Source organism: Scyliorhinus canicula, chromosome 4 (genome assembly GCF_902713615.1).
Source record: "Scyliorhinus canicula chromosome 4, sScyCan1.1, whole genome shotgun sequence".
In the NCBI taxonomy this organism is placed as follows: Eukaryota; Metazoa; Chordata; class Chondrichthyes; order Carcharhiniformes; family Scyliorhinidae; genus Scyliorhinus; species Scyliorhinus canicula.
Genome location: NC_052149.1, coordinates 213,321,430 through 213,343,811, shown reverse-complemented (window position 1 = coordinate 213,343,811; position 22,382 = coordinate 213,321,430). Strand labels below are relative to the sequence as shown.

Below are 22,382 nucleotides of genomic sequence, written 5' to 3'. Positions count from 1 at the left end.
TTCAAGAATAGGCTCTATTAAGCATTATCTTTCTATACTATGGTTAATCAATGCATTTACCAATGGTGATTACCTAACCATTAAAGTTACACATTAAACACTCTTGGTTGACAGAATTCCTTTTTAAAAATGTATTTGTTCATGAAATTTGAGCATCGCTGGCTTGGCCTGCATTTATTTTCCATCCCTAATTATGCTTGAGAAAGTGGTGACTTACCAGTTTAAAGAATGTACTCTATTGCAATACAATTCCAACATTAACACTCGCACCTCCCCTTCACATTGTACAACCTCTCCCCATCTCCCAGCGGAGCATTAAATTCTGCTCTTTGGCTGTAATTAGTGTACCTATCATTATTAAATGTTTGACATTATGGTCATAATAGACTGTTTTGAGCTAGGGAATGAAAAGAAATTTTAAAAAAAGAACAAGATTTCTGTAATGTTTTTAGGATGACCTCAGGATGATCCAAAAAACTTCACAGCCAAGAAAGTGCTTTTGAAGTGGAGCCACTGTAGGAAACCACTGCTGCCAATTTGTGCACAGTGAGCTCCTCTTGACAGCAGTGAGGTAAGTGGATAGATAATGGGCTGGCAATTTACATTGGGTGACAGCATAGTTGGTGGTTATATGATTCTACAGTGCAGAAGGAGGCCATTTGGCCCATCGAGTCTGCACCGGCTCTTTGAAAAGAGCACCCCACGCTCCACCCGTAACCCCACCTAACCTTTTTTTTGACACTAAGGGCAATTTATTATGGCCAATCCACCTAATCTGCATATCTTTGGACTGTGGGAGGAAACCGGTGCACCCGGAGGAAACCCACGCACACACGGGGAGAACGTGCAGGCTCTGCACAGACAGTGACCAAAGCCGGGAATCGAACCTGGGACCCTGGAGCTGTGAAGCAATTGTGCTAATCACTGTGCTACCATGCTGCATTGGTTGCCTGTTATGCCATCACTGAATACTCAATTCTAGCGTAGGCAATGAAATTGAATTAAATGCGGGAGTGTAATGAATGGCCAACGCGGTACCACCGCTGCATTGCTCCCTGAGACAAATTCGTACCCCAATCTGTTTTACTGATGTCTGCTGAGGGATTAATGTTGACCAGGGTATTGAGAGAAGAGTCAAAAGAAACTAAGGATCAGGAAATTCTCACAAGACGTATATCAAATTTTAGCACCAAGCGGTGCAAATGGCTTCCATTTGTCAAGAAGGGCTGTAAAAATGGCAATATCAATGACCCCTCCTGTCAGATCCATGGTTGATAATTATGATTATTGTACATGACTCCTAAATAATCCACAATATTATAGGTACCTATAGATGCGTTTGTTTCTGTTCCATATGTTTTAATTTTGGAAGTTAGAAATAGCCTTGCGGCACACGTAACAGATATAATTCCCACTTATATGACTGTGATACTTTCCTTTTTCATTATTGTATTCCCACAAAGATGTTTTTGTGGTTTGGTTCAGGACCTGGCATCTGGAGACACAGCAATTGGGAGCATTCAACATTTATTAAGTGCGGACAAGACTGGAATCAATAATTTAGCAGCAATGAATTATCTGCCCCTGTCCGTAGATCATTAACAATCATTTCATTCCATCTGGTGTCATATCTCCTGAAGAAATTTTCGATTGATACTCCAAGGATGGAATTTTCCCAAAGTGTTGGCTCAGGTGAGAAAACCAGTGTGGAGCTCACAGGCTGCACTGTCAGCTTTTCTCACCGTGTTCAACAACACGCTGTGCATTTGGAAAGTGGAAGCGAGATTCATACTGTGACCGGGAGGGGCAGGCCTAAAAGGACATCCCAACCTCTGACTTAAATAAAAGGCCCCCCCCCAAGGAAATCCTACCACGCACCCCCCCCCCCCCCCCCCCCCCAGCAACAACACAAGAATCGAGAACCAAGGCACCCCCACTCCACCACAACACCAACAACCACCCACCCGCCCACCGCATCCCTCAGGCATCTGGGTTCCCCCTTCCACCCCACTTAAGGAGAACCCCCAAATGGGGCTCCCCAGATGTCCTGCCCCAGCACTGCTAATCTAGCACTGCCAAACTGCCACTGCCAACATGCCAGGCACTGTCCGGCCATGTCCTTCACCACCTGGGAGCTAAACTTACCTCGCACCGTTGCCGTGGCTATCACGACTGTTTTTGGTTTTTGGAAACCAGTAGTGATTTGTGCTGACGCGATGTCACACCAACTGGGTGGGAGGATAAAGCGTGGGCAGACGTTATGGCGTCACGGCCGGTAAGTACATGTTAGTTTATTTAAATGCATAGAAGTCAGGGTCATGCTCAGAACGATGGCAAACCGTTCTGGCCCTCTCGCGAGATTTCACGGCCATTACGGGATTTGTGGCCACGGCTAACACAGCTGTTCGATCACAGACCAAATGTGCGGATTTTGAATGTAAAGAGGACGGATTATCTGCCACCAGTGTTTTGACTGGGCCCTCCCTGTAAAGGTTCCAACAACGACATACGGTCAATACCATTCCATTTTATTCTGGAGATAAACCGCAATGATCCTGTAAGGTGGAGAGAGGAATGCCTTGTTGATTGCCCCACAGAGAAATATCATGCCATGATTGCTTCCAAGTTAAATATAAAATAATGATTGTAATGGCAAGTGTGGAACAGACTGCCAGATGGGAAGATGCTGCACTGCCAGCCTCTCTAAAACCTGTTGCAATCTCCTTCAAACAGTGAACAGAAAGATGTGGAGGCATCAGTGAGCTGTTCCTGCAAACTCAAGGTTCAATATACACTCAGAAGAAGCCTCAATAAATATTAAAGTACTTGTTTATTCTACTGGCATCAAATATTTAGAATTGAAGAGGCTTCCATTAATTCCTATTTTTTTAGTTCAGCTTCCTCCTGATCAGGAGGATGAGCAAGGGCAAGGGTCAAGATTGAATACTATTGTTTAACAGAGCTTTGGAACATGTATCATAATTTAGCACCCGGCACCACTCCTGCCAAACCCAATCCTAGATTTGCTTGGTGTTTGACATAGTGGGAGTACCTTATTCATGTTTGATACTTATCCATGCAATGCAAATGCCAGTCATAAGCATGCTTGTTATTGCTTCTCTGGGATAAGATTTTAAACAAGGTTGGACATACACTAAAGGATATTTAGTGCTCTGATCTCTGTTAGTGAATATGGAGGCAGCATATGGAGAGAACAGGAAGCCTGAAATACAAACTAGAAAATGCTGGAACACTCAGCCGACCTGGTGACATCTGTGGAGAGAGAGAGCTGACATTTCAGGGCAGTGATCTTTCATCAGAACTCTGAAGAAAAAAGTTTGAAATGTAAGCACTATTAAACTAGAAGCATGGTCTTCAGAGTTTTAAGTGTAAGAAGTTCAAGAACGTTTTCAAGAAGTTCAAGAACTTTTTCCAGAATGTTTCCAGGTATGGTTCACATGATGGCAGCACAGTAGCATAGTGGTTAGCACAGTTGCATCACAGCTCAAGGGTCCCAGGTTCGATTCCCGGCTGGATCACTGTCTGTGCGGAGTCTGCACATTCTCCCTGTGTCTGCGTGGGTTTCCTCCGGGTGCTCCGGTTTCCTCCCACAGTCCAAAGGTGTGTGGATTAGGTGGATTGGCCATGCTAAATTGCCCTTAGTGTCCAAAAAATGTTAAGTGGGGGTTACCGGATTACGGGGATAGGGTAGATACATGGGCTGAATGGCCTCCTTCTGCACTCTAAATTCTATGTTTCTATGAGAAGAAGGATGCTGAATTCTAAAGCGGTTCCGTTACTAGGATTAAGTTAATGGCATTTATATGCCCCTGACGGTGAATCTATGAAGAGTTCCCTACGAGAAGCTTTGAAAAGAAAATCGAAGGCATCACAAAGAGTAAGTAACAAATGGATTTCTCATTCGTAATATACTAATATCCTACCAGAATTCCTCTGTGAATTATTCTGTATTTATAATGGGGATTCTCATTAACCAATTTATCATAAATAAACTCCAATGGAGTATGGAGAGTAATTGAATAAAAGAAGTGACTTGGGGCACGAGAAACATCAATTTGTGCAGCGAGTTCTATGTTTTGGTGGTACTGAACTCTTGGCTTGGCCTGATTCATTATGTGACACTCCATACATGATTAAATAAGGCAATTTGCATCAGATGTGTTTAATATTACTGAAACTACACAAGAGCACGTGCCAATTTCCCCATCGTCTGGGCCACTACAGGCAGCTGAAAGAGCAAAGCCTGGCAAATTTCCTGGCACAGAAGCACAGAAAGAACAGCAAAAGAGGAAAGATGGCTGGGTTAAGGACTTAATTGGCCCAGGGAATGCAGTAAATTGAAAGCTCCTGGGCGGAATTCTCCGCTCCCGGGAAAAATCGTGAAGGCCATCGTGAACTCGTGAACCTTAAGGGGAGGCGCGACGCCGGAGTGATTGACGCCACTCCAATACGTCGGGACGCCACGCCCTGCCGGGGCGTCGGGCCTCTCCGCAATTTTGCAGAAATTTCCGCACCTTTAGGGGCCAAGCCCTCACACTGAGGGGCTAGGCCCGCGGTGGAGTGGTTGCCACTCCGCCGAACGGCGCGAACGGCCTTTGGCGACCCGCCAGCCGGGGCCGAAAGGCCTTTGCCGGCCGGCAGAAGTCCGCGCATGCGCCGGTGCGTCAGCGGCTGCTGACGTCATACCGGCGCATGCGCAGGGAAGGGGGTCTCTTCCGCCCCCACCATGGTGAAAGCCATGGCGGGGCGGAAGAAAAAGAGTGCCCCGATTGCGGGCCAGGCCACCGTGGGGGCACCCCCCGAGGTCAGATCGCCCCATGCCCCCTCCCCCCGCCCCCAGGACCCGGAGCCCGCCCGCGCCGCCAATCCCGCCGGCACCAGAGGTGTTTTAGTTCCCGCTGGCGGGATTGGCCTGTCAGCGGCGGGACTTCGGCCCATCGTGAGCCGGAGAATCGCTGAGGGGGCCCGCCGACTAGCGCGGCGCGATTCCTGCCCCCGCCGATTCCCGGGTGGTGGAGAATTCGGGCCATGGCGGGGACGGGATTGACACCGGCGCCAGGCGATTCTCCCCCGGGGGGTCGGAGAATTTCACCCCAGTTTTCTCACAGAATCTTGAGGCACTTTGGAAAAATAAAGTGAATGGGTGTGATTTATGCCATCACTCTGGCAGGGCAGGAGCTCTTAGAGCTGGCAATCAGCTGCAAACAGATTGTGCCACCATTTTTAAAGGACACCCTGACCAGCACTGCAGAGTAATGTCCCCAGCACAGATGCGCAGCTCTCGGGGACTGCCCCCCACATACCCCCCACCCCCCATCATTCATTCCTTGCACCCCCCCGCCACCCCCTCAAATTAATTGCCAGCAATACAATCCCTTTAGTGTCCTCTCTCCACACCGTACGCCCTGGCTATCACACGGAAACGCACTCCCCTCATGGGGCTCTCACTATGTTCTGCCCCGGCACAGATTGGCGCTGCCAAGTTGGCACAATCAGATTGGCAGCACAGCCAGGCAGTGTCAACCTGGCAGTGCCAAACTGTGCCAGGGGACAGTGCCCTACCCCCACAGGGGCTATACTTACCTTTGCATCCCCAGAGGGATCCCTCGACTGCCTCAGATCCCAATTATTAACACTATGGTATTGGGAGTCAAGGTAGGTCAACATGGAACGGCGTAATGAATAAATGGGATCGATTAAGGATTGGAAATGTGCACCAGGTATTGGGTAAGGTAAAGGCAATGGAGGATGGAAGGTCATCCAGGAGAACCCTGGAATAGTCAAATTTGGAGGCATATGTAGAAGTAAATGAGATGTAAATTTGAAGGTGTTTTCAAATGACCTGGAAAGTAGGCTGGTGTACTGAATAGTGAACATACAATGAATGTGGTGGAATGGTTCAGCCTCTGTTGCAATGTTACAACAGTGGGAATTGGTTGTTTTTGTAATGAGAGGTTATAGAAACTGCACAATAGTTTGGGGTTGAATTTTTAAAAATTAATTTACAGGATGTGGGCTTTGCTGGTTAGGCCAGCATTTATTGCCCATCCCTGGTTGCCCTTCAGAAGGTGGTGGTGAGTTGCCTTCTTGAACCCCTGCAGGCCTTAAGGTGTAGGTACACCCACTGTGCTGTTAGGGAGGGAGTTCCAAGATGTTGCCCCAGCAACAGTGAAGGAACAGCTATATATTTCCAAGTCAGGTTTGTGAGTGATTTGGAGGGGAACCTCCAGGTGGTGGGGTTTCCAGGTATCTGCTGCTCTTGTCCTTTTAGATGGTAAAAGTCGTGTGTTTGGAAAGTGCTGTCTAAGGAACCTTGTTGAATTACTGCAGTGCATCTTGTAGATGGTACACAAGGCTGCCACTGTTCGTCGGTGGTGGAGGATTTGAATGTTTGTGGAGGGGAGAGCAATCAAGCGGACTGCTTTGTCCTGGATGGTGTCGAGCTTTTTGAGTGATGTTGGAGCTGCACTCATCCAGGTAAGTGGAGAGTATTCCATTACACTCCTGACTTGTGCCTTGTAGATGGGGACAGGCTTTGGGGGGTCAGGAGGTGAGTTACGCGACGTAGGATTCCTAGCCTTTGACCTGCACTGGTAGGACAGTATTAATGTGGCTCGTCCAGTTCAGTTTCTGATCAATGATAACCCCCAGGATGTTGATTGCGGGGGATTCAGCGATGGAAATGCCATTGAATGTCAAGGGTCAGTGGTTAGATCCTCTATTTTAGGAGATGGTCATTGCCTTGCACTTGTCTGGCATGATTGTTACTTGCCACTTATCAGCCCAAGCCTGGATATTGTCCAGGTCTTACTGCATTTGGACATGGACTGTTTCAGTATCTGAGGAGTCGTGAATGGTGCTGAACATTGAATACAACATCAAGGTTGCAAACTGTCTAGTTTAACCAAGACAGTGACTGAAAGGGGGAATGGAATCAATGGCAAGTGTACAGACACGCAGCAGAAGCCAAAGACAACGTACTTTATCTTCTCAATTTTAAACTGGAGAAAATTGCAGCTTGTCTAAGACGGGATGTCGGACAAGTAGTCTGACAACACATATAATTGGGTGAGGTGCCCACGGTGAGAAGGAATCAATCAAGTTGGGAAGCCAGGTTTTTTGGTGGGTCTTTGGATGTCAGGATTAGGTCATGTGTGAGGAGAGAAAGTATAACAACTGCTACAATGCGAAGTTCCAGATAGCCACAGGGCATTAATCACAGCTTTCAGCGGCTGCACTTGGTTTCGCCAGGAACTGTGTTCCTTTTATAAGACAGCACAACTTCTAAGATGTTCTTCCAAAAGATTTATGGATGTGGCTTGCTGCAAAAGCTGTTTTGCTTTGTCCATTCCATACTTCATCACCAGTTCTAATTCTCCCAAACATCAGCTTGTCTGAAAGAAACACATTTTAAACGAAAGTAAATCAAAATGATTCTCAACCATGCTGCTGTATTGGCCTTCCATTTCCTCTGGGGAGGGTGGGGTGAAAAAAAATTGCAAGGGTCATTAATGGGCCGCCGGCAACAATAAACAAGATTTATTAATATCACACCTTTAACATAGTAAAACTTCCCAAGCTGCTTCAAAGGACCATGGATGGAAATTGGCACCAAATCACATGAGAAAGGCTTGATTAAAGAGGTAGGTTTTATGATGCAACTTAAAGGACCATGGAGAGGGAGAGAGGTGGAGTGATTCAAAGAAGATTGGACTCTTTACAAGCTCACACAAAGCAGCAATGAACCATTCACCCACTCAGTCGCGGGTAGTACATGACGAGAGGAAACTCGGAGCTCAATTTTATGCAGCTGTCATGGAAGGGGTGGGGCTGGAAGATGCAGCGAGCCATTCAAACGTCCATTGACTTCAGTGGGAGTGGAAAATTCCACCCTAAGTCTGAGAAAAGTAGAGGAAATGGGGAATAAATGAAGGTGGGGGGGGTCGTTTCTCTGACGGGAAAAGCAACTATTTGACTGTCGAGCTCAAAAAATGTGAAAATAAACACTTAAAGGAATCACTCTTATTCAGGAACAATATAATTTATAACCAATTTACTTCAAATAGTTTTAGTCAGTTTCAATAGAGGCATATGTCAAAGTGTACGAGATGTTAATTTGAAGATGCCCTCAATGACCAGGGAAATTGGCTGATATATTAAATATTTCCATTGAGTATACAGTCAACAGATGAATGCCATATGCTGAATTACTTCGATCATCTTTCTGTTCATTTTAAAACAATATATGCATTTCCAACAATGATACATGAAAATGCTTTGCCAAATCTACTCTCATGAAGTAAGGATTGTGTACACATCCACACTACCCTCCCCCATAGAGTTATTACCCAACCTATAATCTCAATCAATCTTGCCTTACTTTAAAAAGGCATTATCAGCAATATAAAATATTTGGTGCGTAACTCTTTTAACTGTACGGCAAAGGGTGCAGTCACCTCAATATGTTATTAAATGCATTTGATGGTGCAAATAAGTAAATGGTTTGAAAAATCAGGTTGATTTAAAAATGAGTGAAAATCTTCTTGGAAGTTACATATTATGAATACATATACCAATTCTGAGGGCTAAGCTGATAATTTTTGGGCTAAGTTTTTGACAGAGGGCATAAGAATGTAAACACCCCCCACCCCAAAATGGACAAGAAGTTAAAAGAGAGCAGAATTTTGGAAGTGTGGTCAATGTCCTGTAGCACTTCATAGAATTTTGTGAAGTCACTGTTTTATAAGAAGAGTGATAGATCATGTCAAATAGATGTGAGTGCTCCTTCCAGCAAGAATATATAATTCCAAGTGAAACATGGACTCACTTATTTGCATCCAAGGGGCATTATCCGCAAGATAAAACGTTCAGGATTGTTTCACTGACAGTTCAATAGCATGAGGCTGGTGTGTTCTTGGAGGAATCTGAGGCATAGCAATCTATGGGGCTGGATTCTCTGCCATTGGGTGCTCTGTTTTGCCGGCAGCCAAGTGGGGGGGGGGGGGGGGGGGGGGGGGGGGGTTACCCGACAACGTGGGACTGCCCCACAATGAGAAACCCCATTGACCAGCCGGCAAAATGGAGCATCCCACTGGCATGCTGAACCAGAAATCTGCCGCGGCGGGACGGAGAATCCAGCCCGTGATGTTTTATATCTCTGAGAAACAGTGAAGGAAAACTCACAATGTGGTTGTGAAATGTGGTAGTTGTTTGAAAAGGTGCTGGTGAACCTTCTCCTTGAAGAGTTTAAAATTGATAATAAGGTGGTATTGGAAAGACTATGTAAACTTAAAATGGATAAGACATCAGGGCCGGATGAGATGCATTCGAGGAGACCAAGGGAAGTGAGAAAGGGAATTGCGGAAACACTGGCAATAGTTTTCCAGTCTTCCTTATAGTGTCGGGAGTGGTGACGGCGGACTGGAGAATTATACCTTTGTTCAAAAAAGGGCATAAAGGTAAGTCCAGCAACTACAGGACAGTCAGTTTAACTTTGGTGGTGTGGAAACTTCTAGAAACAATAATTCAAGAAAAATTAATAGTCACATGGACAAAAGTGGGTTAATTAAAGAAAGCTGGCATGAATTTCTTCAGGGGAAATTGCACTTAACTATCTTGTTTGAGCACTTTGATGAGGTATCTTGTTTGAGCTCTTTGATGAGGTATCTTGTTTGAGCTCTTTGATGCGGTAACAGCGAGGGTTAATGAGGAAAATGGACTTCCAAAAGGCGTTTGATACAGTGCAACACAACAGACTTCAGAGCAGCTACACAGCTTATGAAATAAGAGGGACAGCAGCAACCTGGATACGGAATTGAGTGATGAAACTGGACAGGTGGATGGAGGTGGAATATCCCACGTGAAAGCTTCCAGAAATACTTCCAATTACTGGAGACAACGTGAGCATTAATAGATTTGCTCACTTTCCTTGAGATTGTTTCTGTTTACAGTTGGCAAACCATTAGCAAGACGCTAACTGTACAGGTTTGTGCAAAATCAGGTGTATTCAATCCCGTGTGGCAAAATGGCACTGAAATTCTGTTAATCCGTGATCCTGGACAATGTACCAATCAAACCTTATTTCCTCAATACATAATGCACTTGAAAAAGAAATTAAAGACAAAATTGTAATCTTCCAAACAACGTGCCAGCATGCGATCCCTCAATAATGAATTTGATTAACTCAGCAGTTATTGGTGACTCCCATGCGGACTTAAGTGTTTTCCCTGAATTCAGGCTTCGCAGAATGCCAGTTGATTATTTTTCAATGGTTGGGTTCCTTCATTTCTAAAGACGCTGCACAGCTGAAAAAGGAAAGGCGGTGATGTGCTGATTATGGGCTGAAGAGAAACTCAATCCAACCTCAGCTGAGAACATTACAGTTTCAGCAGATCTTGAGTTCATGTGAATCCACCTGCCCCCCTCCTTATTTTCCCAGTAATGTCTCAGGAATCAAGGTACACTGTTGTGTACCCACTCTCTAATTGCCGGAAGGAACTTAAGTTAATCCGAGTACCTAATCAAGGCAGTCAATGAAATTTGATCTGGGCACCCAAAAAGATGATTTGTTGCCTGGGAAGATTTTTATCAACAATTGAAAGTCTTGATTTGATTGTAATAACGCTGCCTTTTAACAGACAGTAGGTATAGCTGTGAGAAACAATACAGTTTTAGATAAGGTTTTAACCAACCTGTGTCCCCACTACAAAAAGAGGTCATGTGACCTCATGGCAGTAGTGACCATAACTCGACCTTCTGGTCTCCCTGATTGCCCAAAAGGTATTCTGATTCCTGAGCTTTTGTCTGCTGGGCATTTTCCCACTTTTGACCCTATGCACTCGATGCATACTAAATTAGGGGCGGCACGATGGCACAGTGGTTAGCACTGCTGCTTCACAGCGTCAGGGAACCGGGTTCAATTCTGGCCTTGGATATCTGTCTGTGTGGAGTTTGCACATTCTCTGCGTGTCTGCATAGGTTTCCTCCAGGTGCTCCGGTTTCCTCCTACAGTACAAAAATGTGAAGTTTAGGTGGATTGGCCATGCTAAATTATCCCTTAGTGTCCAAAGGTTACGAGGATAGGGTGGGGGAATGGGCCCAGGTAGGGTGCTGTTTCAATGGGCCGAATGGCCTCCTTCTGCACTGTAGGGATTCTATGATTCTGTAGGGATTCTAAGATTCCTCCATCACTTCTACTAGATATAATGGGCTGGATACTCCGCTGTTGGGATTCTCCATTTCGCCGGCAGAGCACCCATGCCCGGGGATTTCCCAATGATGTGGAGCTGCCCACAATGGGAAACCCCATTGGCTGGCTGGTGAGACGGGGAATCCCGCCGCTGGTGGGGGCGCACCGCGGGACGGAGAATCCCGCTCAAAGCATTTAGCATCCCTTGCTGTCAGTTTATTTGTACTTTCCTTGTAGCTGTGGTCGAATTCATCAAAGCTATAAAGCTTGGATGACCCCGAAGGTGAAGTCTCTTATCCATAAATATCAAAGGCTTTTACAGTGGGAACTCCCAGAAGCAGAAGGAGTATCATAACAAGATGCAATGCATCATCGCAAATGCAAAAGAACAATTTTATTGTGACCAGGTAATGCAGTTAAATAAGGATAATCCATCATCCTGGTATCACACTTCAAACTATTGACACAATCTTCCCAGTCCTTATGGTTCCTTGCAATTCATAATGGAGATCAGTCCAGCCATTATCCATCACTAATATTTTTAATAGATATTTAGCAGACATTGCTGATGTCATGACATCTCTGGACTTTTCCCAATTACTAACATTGCTACTGACGAGAAAACCTCCTTTGATCCAACTGTGCAAAGTCTTCCGCACAGTCTTGGTAGTTAAACCTGGAAAGGTGGCAGGTCCAGACCAAGTTCCAGCCAAGCTTATCTGATATCTGATATCCGGACAGGCGCCGGAATGTGGAGACTAGGGGCTTTTCACAGTAACTTCATTGACGCCTACTCGTGACAATAAGCGATTTTCATTTTCATTTCATTTCATACTTCACCGATGAGTTTAGTGTTCCGTTATGTGATGTCTTGAATGCTTCCTTTGACAACGGAATAGTTCCATATGAATGGAAGCAAGCAACTGCTGCTTCAGTGCTGATTAAACTCAGAGGTGAAGTATCAGACAAAGAGTTTGGTTTCTTAACATCAAGGGAAAACATGCATTATTTCACAAAGCCAGTTGGGAGTAAGCTTTAAAATGTAATGTGGTTGAAAACAAACTACCTAGAACCCTTGTGGACTAAAGTGCTGTGTGTAAAATATCAGCCAGAATTCTCCGGCCGTTGGGAATCTCTGTCCCCGCCTGCAGCGCACCCCCTCCCATGGGTTTCCGGTGCTTGGGGTGGCTTTAATGGGAAATCCCAATGACAAGCCGCGGGAGTGGAGATTCTCGCCAGCAGTGCACGGCACGCCGCCAAGAAACACACGGCTGGGGGACCGGAGAATCCAGCCCATCATCTCCAGATAGTTCTGAGACTCAAGAAAATACCTAATTACATATGAACATTCACAGTCATCCGGGAAATTCGCAAATCCCTTTGTTTAAGGATGGAACATCACCAAAACAACTCTTAGCATTCCAGCCAGCTTATTTTTCTGGTTCACCATAGACAAAAACCACATTGAAGTTCAACGTGCATCGGTTGAGTATGAAGGACCTCCATGGACCTCCCATTGTACTATGATGTTCCTTCACCCAAACTCAGACTGGGTAAATTTCAAGGTATGAAATGACAAACAAAGTATATTTAATGACCTGATCACCCACATTATTTGGAAAAGGACTTTGGACCTGCAAAATTCACCAGGGTGACATGTTTTATCCCTGCTTTTAAAACAAGAGTCAGCTCTGCAGAGACAGACACACCATCAGAAAGCCATTAAACCAGCTGCAGACCAACTACACAGCCAAGGTAATATGTAGCAATATCTTGAAAGTGGGAGAAGGACTCCCAGCAAACTGTTTTGATGTCCAGTTTACCTGATAACCAATCTCCTCGAAATTTAAATGTAGTAAACCTCTCAGCTTACTGAAAACCCTCATCTTACCAAACCTTTACTAAAAGCATCAACTCATCTAAGAAACTAAAGGCCTTGCACAAAGGAGAGATTGAGATAATTATACATTGTAATCATATTTTCTTTTCTTCATCTCTATCTAATCTTTGTATGAGTGATAATATATACGAGGTGTCAGATCTCTAACCTCCAGAGTAAGTGTGGATAACAAATAACTTTATTTTAAAACTCATAAAAAAGATGGCTGCTGGGATTATTATAAATTGGGGCAACCACTAAGGAGACAAAAATACATACAACTCACATGCAACATTGTTCACGGACAGTAAGAAAACATACAAATTCTGTCTGTGACAAAGTTGAGATTAAGAGCCGAGAAAAGTGTGCAATACCAAGCGATAGGTATGTGAAATATACCTAATTTCAATCCCTCATCTCACCATAGAATTAAATGAAATGAAAAATGAAAATCGCTTATTGTCACGAGTAGGCTTCAAATTAAGTTACTGTGAAAAGCCCCTAGTCGCCACATTCCGGCGCCTGTCCGGGAAGGCTGTTATGGGAATCGAACCGTGCTGCTGGCCTGCTTGGTCTGCTTTCAAAGCCAGCGATTTAGCCCAGTGCTAAACAATCCCATTCACTGTGGGAATAGTCACACAGAGCAGGTGACCATGAAATGATTAATAGAAAGATTACTTTGATGTTTAATGGTGTATTGGCTGATCGTTCATCATTCTATAACTATTTGAAAAATCTCTGTGTAAATATGGGCATACATCTTACCACATCATTCAGTAACGTAACGCACCTGCCTGCCGAATTAAGAACCTGTAAAAAACAGCTTTTCTATTATTTCCGACTCAAAGAAACAAATGTTTTCTTCCATTCTCCCTTTTAACTTTTATGGACATCTACATACAACACATTGGCCGGGATTCTCCCCTACCTGGCGGGGGGTCCCGGCGTACCGGAGTGGCGAGAACCACTCCAGCGTCGGGCCTCCTCAAAGGTGTGGAGACCGCACCTTTAGGGACCAGGCCCACGCCGGAGTGGTTGGCGCCCCGTCAACCGTTGCGAACGGCTGGTCGAAAGGCCTTTGCCGGCCGGTGTGAGTCCGCGCATGCGCCGGAGCGTCAGCGGCCGCTGATGTCATCCCGGCACATGCGCAGTGGAGGGGGTCTCTTCCGCCTCCGCCATGGTGGAGGCCGTGGCGGCGGCGTAAGAAAAAGAGTGCCCCCACGGCACAGGCCCGCCCGCCAATTGGTGGGCCCCGATCGCGGGCCAGGCCACCGTGGGGGCACCCCCCGGGGTCAGATCGCCCCGGAGCCCCCCCCCCCAGGATCCCGGAGCCCAGCCGTGCCGCCAATCCCGCCGGGACCAGAGGTGTTTTGATTCCCGCGGGCGGGATTGGCCTGTCAGCGGCGGAACTTTGGCCCATCGCAAGCCGGAGAATCGCCGCTTCTCGGTTGGCGGAGAATTCCGGCCACGGTGGGGGCAGGATTTACGCCGCCCAAAATCCATTCTAAGGGATTCTGAAAGCAATGAGCTTTAACAAGTCTGCTACTTGCTCTCTTCATCACCAAGGGCCACAGGAGAGTAATCTACAGTGACTCTGGTAGACCCTCACTCACTGTGGGGATCACCTCACTATCTCCCATATTTGGATATGGATGCGATGACTTGCATCTTACCAAAATAAATCAACTATCGTACATGGAATGACTGCACTATATTTGGCTCCCTGTATGTTTACAGCGTCTATTTAATCAGGTGGTAGAATCCTTACCTTTGGTGCTGTGAATTTGAGACCCACCTTCGAAGCCTCATCTGAGTTGACACCCACTACAGTGCTGGTGGACTTTTGCCTTTTCATAGGCGCATTTCTTTGCATAATCATGGTGGTTGAGCCGAACATTGAAGATCCCACAGCACACATTGAAGGCAGCAAGGAATTCTCCTGGTGTCCTAACCAGTACTTATCTCTTAATTTTGTCCAAGCTTTTAGGTATCGGACATAAAGTGCGTAATTTACTGGCCTCGTCATGCCCGACTTGGTGACACAATGAGGCTATTGACTCTCTCGAGATTAAACTGAACCTCGCGAGATGTCGCGATCGGGGGTTCACTCTCAGTTGTCATGATCCAGATCAGCATATTTAAATGAGCCTGGGACCTAATGGCCATGTCTCGGAGACCTCGCCAGTATGCCATTGAGAACAGCTTTCCATAAACGTGGACCAGGTGTAATAGCACCTGGGGGGAGTGGTCCCCCGGGCCATTAGAGGCTCCTGGATCGTCAGGCATTGGGCAGAGTGGCCCCCTAGCACTCCCACTGACATCAGGACACCTTAGCACTGCCAGCCTGGCACCTAGGTGCTGTCACCTGGACAATCTGGCAGTGCTACACTGGAACTTCCAGGGTGCCGGGGTGGCGCTACCAGTTTGGCAGGGGCACTACCATAGTACCAGGCTGGCAGTGCAAGGGTGCCCATGCCAGGGGTAGGGCCCGGGGTGCCTTACCCAGAGGGGGTGAGTGGGGTCTCAAGGACGCCAGCAGAGGTACGTTGGGTGTAGTAGGGGAGGTACAGAGGCCACAGTGGAGTCTCTGAGGGGGGTCAAAAGATCGGAGCTGCCTTTAAAAATGGCACCCCGATCCGCAAGTCACCTTCCTGCACTGGCGGGTTGAACTCGTCAGTGCAGGAAATGATGTAAGTGCAGCCTCAAAAGAGCATTCCTCGCCGAGGCTAAAGCAACCAGCAAAGTGCCGTTGAATAGTAGCGTCTTTCTCGGCGCCTGTGCCCGAAATCGGACTCTGTATCCCTCCAGTTGAATCGCACCCAATATCTCCCTATGTGGCTCGGTGTCATGTTATGTTCATGTAGTAGCACAGCCCCTTTAACTAGGCCGGCCTTGTGGCCCCTGTGACTGGCTCAGGTCCAATCATGCGGGAGCGTGTGAACCCAGGCCAATAGCGAGTAAGTATGGGGCCCTGATAACAGGGGCCTAGGCAGTGTGGAGCCCCCAGCCAGAAAGCTAAGACCCATCTATTGTGTTCTGTGCCTGTACATATACCACCCTTTACCTTCCGTCAATTAACCCTTTTGTTACTCCTGGAAGCCCCCAGAATGTTATCTCGAGCCAGCACATTGATGACAAAGTAAAAGGTTCGATCGCAGCCTGCAGTACTTTGTGATTCGAGGGGAGAAGGAGCATTCAACATAAAAAGACCAACAACAATCGGGAAACAACAACTGTAACATCCAATATGTGAGTGAAAAGTCCATTATTGGTAAACTAGACCCGTTTGGCCAAGGATCTGACGATTGGAGCCAGTACATCAAACGGCTCCGCTATTTCTTCAGTGTGAACGGGATCACAGGGGAAGACAAGCAGTAGGTGATACTTCTGACAGTTTGTCGGCCGTACACCCATAACTTGATAAGAAACTAATGTCTCCAGAGGTACCCGACTCAAAGACCTTTGAGCGGTTAGTCAAGTTGGTCAAGGAACATTTTAACCCCAGGACCTCGATCATCCTCCAGCAAATTCATTTCCGCTGTCATCAACTATATATCACCTACTAGAAGTTACTACTGGGACTCTGGAGAGGGGTAAACCGATACCACGAATAGACTCTGCAAGGGTGCAACGTCGGGCCATGTGACAACAATACTTTCCAGCACAGACTTAACACACAAATCGTCAACACGGATGCATTGAACCAACTCCTTCTATTGTAAAGCATGCCACCACCGCCAGTATCCCAAGAAATCATCTTGGCATTGAACCTCTTGGACACATTGCCGGAACTGGACCCAGGATACAGACTGGGTGGCACCATGGAAAGTCCGAACAGTTGAGACCCTACTTCACCCATCAAGATGAACTTTCCAATGGGGATGGTGTAATCCTGTGGGGCACATGTGTCATTGTTTCATCACTGGCCTCAGGATCTCTGTTACAGAAGTTACATGGTGTCCACCCAGGGCAAACAAAGATGAAGCTGCTGGTACACAGCTATATATGGTGGCCATTCCTGGGAGCGGCCGGGTCACTGTGAAGCATGGTCCATGTTGACTATGTAGGCCCTTTCCTGGGCAGGAAGTTCTTAGTTTTAGTGGATGCCCACTCCAAGCGGCTACCTATATAGAAAATGGTGACAACGGCCTTGGTGGCTCTGGGGGATGCCTTCAGCGGAGTGTTCACCATATGTGGACTGCTAGAATCCATTGCATTCGACAATGGCACCACTTTTACAGGGGACAAATTGCAAAATTTTGCCTGAGCGAAAGGATTCGCCACACCAAGGCATCCCCATACCTCTCTGTGTCCAATGGTTTCTCCGCGAGGTCTGTACAGACTGATAAAAACGGCATGAGAGGGCGGCACGGTGGTGCAGTGGTCAGCACTGCACTGAGGATGCAGATTTATCCTAGCCCCGGGCCAGTGTCTGTGTGGAGTTTGCACATTCTCCCCACGTCCATAAGACCATAAGACATAGGAGGAGAATTAGGCCACTTGGCCCATCGAGGCTGCTCCGCCATTCAATCATGGCTGATATTTTTCTCATCCCCATTCTCCTGCCTTCTCCCCATAACGTCTGACCATCTTATTGATCAAAAACCTCTCTATTTCTGTTTTAAAGACACTCAGTGATTTGGCCTCCACAGCCTTCTGCGGCAAGAGATCCACAGATTCACCACCCTCTGGCTGAAGAAATTCCTCCTCATCTCTGTTTTAAAGGATCGTCCCTTTAGTCTGAGATTGTGTCCTCTGTTTCTAGTTTTTCCTACAAGTGGAAACATTCTCTCCACGTCCATTCTATCCAGGCCACACAGTATCCTGTAAATTTCAATAAGATTCCCCCCTCATCCTTCTAAACTCCAATGAATACAGACCCAGAGTCCTCAACCGTTCCTCATACAACAAGTTCTTCATTCCAGGGATCATTCTTGTGAACATCCTTTGGACCCTTTCCAAGGCCAGCACATCCTTCCTTAGATACGGGACCCAAAACTGCTCACAATACTCCAAATGGAGTCTGACTAGAGCCTTATATAGCCTCAGAAGTACATCCCTGATCTTGTACTCTCGCCCTCTCGACGTGAATGCTAACACTGCATTTGCCTCCCTAACTGCCGACTGAACCTGCACGTTAACCTTAACTGAATCGTAAACAAGGACACCCAAGTCCCTTGGTGCTTCTGATTTCCTAAGTGTCTTCCCATTTAGAAAATAGTCTATGCCTCCATTTTCCCTTCCAAAGTGCATAACCTCACACTTTTCCACATTGTATTCCATCTTTCTATCTCCTGATTTATTTTCTGCCCCACCTCCTGACTACTGCTATGGGGCCTGTACATAACTCCCATCAGGGTCCTTTTACCTTTGCAATTCCTCAACCCTACCCACAGAGATTCTATGCCTTCTGATCCTTTATCGCTCCTTTCTATTGATTTCACTTAATTCCTTACTAGCAATGCAACCCCGCCCCCTTTGCCCATCTGCCTGTCCTTTCGATAGGACACATATCCTTGTATATTTAGATCCCAGCCCTGATCCCCTTGCAGTCTCTGTGATGCCCACACCATCGTGCCGGCCAATTCCAATGAATGCAACAAGCTCATTTACCTTCTTCCGTATATTGCGCGCATTTAGATTCCATCTGCCACTTCTTTGTCCACTCTCCTAGTCTGTCTAAGTCCTTCTGAGGCCCGCCTGCTTCCTCAATACTACCTGTCCCTCTACTGATCTTTGCATCATCTGCAAACTTAGCAACAGTGCCTTCAGTTCCTTCTTCCAGATCATTAATGTATATTGTGAAAAGTTGTGGTCCCAGTACAGACCACTGAGGCAAACCACTAGTCACCGGCTGCCATCCTGAAAAAGACCCCTTTATCCCTACCCTCTGCCTTCTGCCAGTCAGCTAATCCTCTATCCATGTCAGGACATTACCTTCAGTACCATGGGCTTTGAACTTATTTAACAGTTTCTTATGCGGCACCTTGTCTAAATAAATCACGTCCACTTGTTCTCCTTTGTCCAACTTCCTTGTTACTTCCTCAAAGAACTCTAACAGATTTTTCAGACATGACCTCCCCTTGATGAAGCTGTGCTGGCTCAGTCGTAATTTACCATGCACTTCCAAGTACTCCTCAATCGCATCTTTAATAATGGACTCTAAAATCTTACCAATGACCGGAGTTAGGCTAACTGGCCTATAATTTCTCTCATCTGCCTCCCTCCCTTCTTAAACAGCGGTGTTACATTAGTCATTTTCCAGTCCTCTGGGGCCCTTCCTGCCTCCAGTGATTCCTGAAAGATCATCACCAATGCCTCCACATCTCCTCAGCTATCTCTTTTAGAATCCTGGGGCGTAGTCTATCTGGTCCAGGTGATTTATCCAACTTCAGACCTTTCAGTTTCCCCAGAACCTTCTCCTTAGTAATGCTCACTGCACTCACCTCTGCCCCCTGGTTTTCCTGGAGCTCTAGCATCCCACTGGTGTCTTCCACAGTGAAGACTGATGCAAAGTAACAATTCAGCTTGTCTGCCATTTCTTTTTTCCTACTATTTATTCTCCAGCCACATTTTCCAGTGGTCCAATCTCTACTTTTGCCTCTCACTTACCTTTTATATATTGAAAACAACTCTTCCTATCTTCCTTTATATTACTAGCTAGCTTGCACTCATACTTCATCTTTTCCCCCTTATTGCTTTTTAGCTGTCTAATACCGTTACATCTGATTGCAGCTTCTCCCTCTCAAACTGCAGGGTAAATTCTATCATATTGTGGTCACTGCTCCCTAAGGGTTCCTTCACCTTAAGTTCCCTAATCAAGTGCCTCATTACACATCACTAAATCCAGAATTGCCTGTTCCCTAGTAGGCTCTGTCACAAGCTGCTCCAAAAAAACATCTCCTAGACATTCCACAAATTTATTTTCTTGGAATCCACTGCCAGCCTGATTTTCCCAGTCCATCTGCATATTGAAGTCCCCCATGATTATTGTAATATTGCCTTTTTTACACGCCTTTCCATCTCCTGATTTATTTTCCGCCCCACCTCCTGACTACTGCTAGGGGGCCTGTACATAACTCCCATCAGGGTCCTTTTACCTTTGCAATTCCTCAACCCTACCCACAGAGATTCTATGCCTTCTGATCCTTTATCGCTCCTTTCTATTGATTTCACTTAATTCCTTACTAGCAATGCAACCCCGCCCCCTTTGCCCATCTGCCTGTCCTTTCGATAGGACACATATCCTTGTATATTTAGATCCCCTTGCAGACACGTCTCTGTGATGCCCACACCATCGTGCTGGCCAATTCCAATGAATGCAACAAGCTCATTTACCTTGTTCCGTATACTGTGCGCATTTAGATACAACACCCTCAATCCTGCATTGACCACCTCCCTTTTCACACTTGTCACCTTTTTTGCTCTGACTGAGGGTGATGTTGTTCATTTATTTTGGTTCTCTATTTCCCCTTCAGTTGTTACACCTTCTAAGCTCACATTCTGGTTCCCACCCCACTGCCATATTAGTTTAAATTCTCCTGAGTGAATCTAGCAAACCTCCCAGCCAGGATATCGGTGACCCTCCAGTTTAGATGTAACCGTCCTTCTTGCACAGATCCCACCTGCCTTGGCAGAGATCCCAATGGTCCAAAAATCTGAAACCCTCCCTCCTACACAGTTTAACCACCTGTTTAGCTGCACTATTCTCCTATTTCTTGCCTCACTGGCACGTGGCACAGGGAGTAATTCTGAGATTACAACACTCGAGGTCCTGCTTTTTACCTTACTGCCTAACTCCCTGAACTCCTTCTGCAGGACCTCATCACTCTTCCTGCCTCTGTCATTAGTACCTATGTGTACTACAACCTCTGGCTGTTCACTCTCCCCCTTCAGGATGTCCTGTGTTCGTTCAGAGACATCCTGAGAGACATGTCTGTGTGGGTCTCACCCTCACAAACCAAAGATGTGCCGGATAGGTGGATTGGCCATGCTAAAATGCCCCTTAATAAAAAATATAAATGGCATGAGGAAACAATCAGATAGACTGCTGCCCATCGGCTTGCTAATTTTCTATTATCCTGCAGCAAGACCCCCCACCTCCATTCTCCTGTCGAGTTGCTGATGGGCTGTTGCCTCAGAACCCATTTGGATTTAGTGTATCCAAACTTGGTGGGGAGGGTGGAGTCACATCAGGCCTCCCGGAGAAATCAATGTACTTCACAAAAGGTCGACAGATCATCCCAGGTGGGGGACTAGGTTTTAGTTTGAAATTTCACCTCGGGCCCACAATGGTTAGCCGGGAGGATTGTGTCCCAGTCGGGGCCTCATATCATACGTGGTGAGTGTAAATGGCAGCACTATTAGAGAAGAATATTGACCATTTAAGAAGCCAACGGGTGGAGACCTCCATTCCAGAACCGTCACGTCCCACTGGTGCTGTTGACGCTCCTGTGAATGTTCCTGAGCAGAGGGAGCTGAGAACTTTTGAGCCAACTCTGCCAGCTGTGCCGATGGGAGCTGGTGAGACCAGTTGCCCTCGCGAGGAGGCGGCGCCTCCTGAACTGTTATCAGCCGCTGACAACATGACTACCTCGGAGGCTGTTGACCCAGTGGGAAAACTAAGGAGCTCCCGGAGGACTGGAAGGTCCCCGGACTGACTGACTATTTGATGAATTCTCCCTCCCCTGTTGTCTTTTACCATGTATATAAAACCTGTACATAGTTATTGTGCAATATGTCATAAGGGACTTAAGTGGGGGAGGGGTGGTGTGGCAGCGTGCCGTCTTTAAGGGGGCAGGCCTGGTGACACATGTGACCAGCTCGGGCCAATTGCGCGGGAGTGCTGAACCCCGACAACAGCGAGTATGTGCAGGGCCCTGGGAGCAGATACCAGCCTTTGCATTTCATTAATAATCCCCTTTTGTAAACACTGGGGGCGAGATTCTCCCATATGGGGAGAAATCGTAAGGCTGGCGTCAAATCCAGGCGGGTTTGATGCCAGCCCCCCCCTTCCCGACCGGGAACCGATTCTGGTCCCCGGTCGGGGCTAGCAGCCCGACGCCGTAAGCTCCGGCATCACGGGCTTAACGAATTTCGTTAAGCCCGCTGGCCCGAGTTAGCGCCGGCTGACGCGTCATATGACGTCAGCCGCGCATGCGCGGATTGGAAGACTCCAACCCGCGCATGCGCGGATGACGTCATCGCGTATTTGCGCGAAACCCGTGCATGCGTGGGCCGGGATGCCCCTCAGCCGCCCCGCGAATGGATACTGCGGGGCGGCGGAAGGACAAA

The 22,382-nt window shown here is 46.9% G+C and overlaps 1 protein-coding gene across 4 annotated transcripts in view; it reads right to left on the bottom strand.

Moving 5' to 3' along the window:
• Positions 1-22,382, bottom strand: part of sgcd (sarcoglycan, delta (dystrophin-associated glycoprotein)) — a 668,036-nt gene that overhangs the window by 316,162 nt on the left and 329,492 nt on the right. The window lies entirely within an intron of this gene.